Raw genomic sequence first — 2,300 nt, forward strand, 5'->3', positions numbered from 1 at the left:
CCTCTTAGTCCGAAGAGCAAACAAACACAAAAACAAAAAACCCCAAAGAAAGCCCCCCCCCCTGATTTAAAAGTATCTTTTTGTTCCCATTGGTTCCTTTGGTCAGGTGCCAACCAGGTTATTTGAGCTTCTTAACCCCTTACAGGTAAGGAGGCTTCCCTTCTGGTTATGACAGCATTATAATAAAAATGCTGAACAGAGAGGGGCTTTTCTTGTCAAGCGTGTTTCATCCATATTTGAGAGACTATAACATTTCCACTATTGGTCTCTGAAAGGTGATTCTTGTAATCAAAGTAACAAAGAAGAAACACCATTCCATCTCTTCAATGCGCAGATAGTTTACTTGAGCAAGAGTAGCAGTCTGGTTGAACAAAGGTTAGAATCTGCAACATTGTAAAAGTAGAAAAATTATGAAAGCTATACACAGTTTACAAGGGGCAAGGTTAATGTAAGACTAATTACTACTTGTACATTTTTATTAGATACACTGTCGTGTGCTTTGTATCTAAAACAGTGATACTCAGACCTAGGGTCCCAGGCTGCAAGTGGCTCTTTGATGTCTCCTGTGATTCTTTACACCAGGTGAGATTAAAACACTGATTTTAATTATTAACCAATCAGGATGCTTTTATTGTTACCCAATTGCAGTTGATAAAATAATACTTGGTCAGTCATTTTGCTGTGCGAATAAAACTAAATATAACTAAATATTTCCCCTGTCGTATTGTTTTAATGAAACAATGAATTCACACTCGTATGGCTCTTTTTGGGTCCTGAACCACTGAGGTCTGAGTATCCCTGATCTAAAAGTATATTTTCATCCTAAGCATCCACACAAGTTTCTAAAACAAATGAGTCATATTGAAGGGTTAGGGAAAGCATCAATTAATCCATTTTGCTACTATCATACATTTGGGGGTATGTGTGTGGAATCTGAAACAGAACTAAACATGGGACATTTGAAAGGTTTGGAAAGAACCTCTTTCTGCAGAAAATACATTAACTCTTGTTGGTAAACTATTTTTCCGAGGCTTGAACACTATTGGCATAATGACACTGAAAAGTTTAGAAAAAAGAAAAGGAGTACTAGTGGCACTAGTGATGAAGTGAGCTGTAGCTCACGAAAGCTTATGCTCAAATAAATTGGTTAGTCTCTAAGGTGCCACTAGTACTCCTTTTCTTTTTGCGAATATAGACTAACATGGCTGCTACTCTGAAACCCACAAAGTTTAGAGGATCCATTGGTGTTTGAAGTAAAGGACTGGGATATAGTAACAGTTAAGGTAAATTCTGCTTCTCAGTGCACACATGGCTCTGATTGCCGGCAATGCAAGTGCATATGAGGGCAGAAGCCTTATTTCTTGTATTCAATAGACTAACCTGGGGGGACTTCTCAACCTGGGGATTGTAAAAAGGTATCAGTGATTATGACTACACCTACCCTTCCCATATTGCTAAATGGGAGGAGGCTCAAGCTAAACCTCAACTAGATGGGAGGGGCATAGTATGGAAAATGTAATGGGAGGGAGGTCCTCCTGTGGTAGAGGTTGAGAACTACAGGTCACCCCTTTTTGCAGAATAAAAGCTAGATAATGTTAATGAATAGCTACAGTATGGGGGGGAAGAGGGGACTGTGGGAGGCCAGAAAAATAGGAGAGAAGATTGGCTATATCAGTGGGAATTAAGGTGAGGCCAGTAATGCAGAACAAATGAGAATTTTGGACCGAGCTTGATGGCAGAGAGCGGGAGGCTAACTATATTGGGGAAGGCAATGAAATACAATGAGAGGGTCATAGAAGCAATAGGGGAGGAGTGTTGTGACAAAGGGGAGAGACTAGATGACTAATGTGCATGAGGGGAGCAGGGGGATGAAGACTTGCCATTTTGAGTAGCCAACAGCTCCCTGAATCATGTGCAGCCACCTAGGCTGGGAAATCCAGGTCAATACTAGTTTGGTTGGGAGAGTTTGTGTGGCTTGAGCATTATTTGCTGGTTAGTGAATCTTTTCTTTTGGATTTGAGTGACCTGGTCAATCCTGAGCCAGGCAGGTCTTCACCACCTGAGGCAAGGTGCAGGAGCAGCAGAAGTGCCCTGAAAGAGTGCGGGTGGGTGGGTGGGGAGGCACAGACACTTGAACTGTGGCCCTGCCCCCCCACCCTGGCACCACTTCTTTGCCCTGAGTCTCCACCCCTTTTCTGTTCCCCCCTTCCCCTGTTGCTTTCCCTTATGGCTGGTAAAAAGTGTGTGTGTGTGTGGGGGGGGGTGTCCATGGTCCCCTGTTCTGGTGCCCCTGGAAAGGC

This window comes from Lepidochelys olivacea, assembly GCF_965140295.1.
Source record: "Lepidochelys olivacea isolate rLepOli2 genome assembly, chromosome: 7".
NCBI lineage: Eukaryota > Metazoa > Chordata > Testudines > Cheloniidae > Lepidochelys > Lepidochelys olivacea.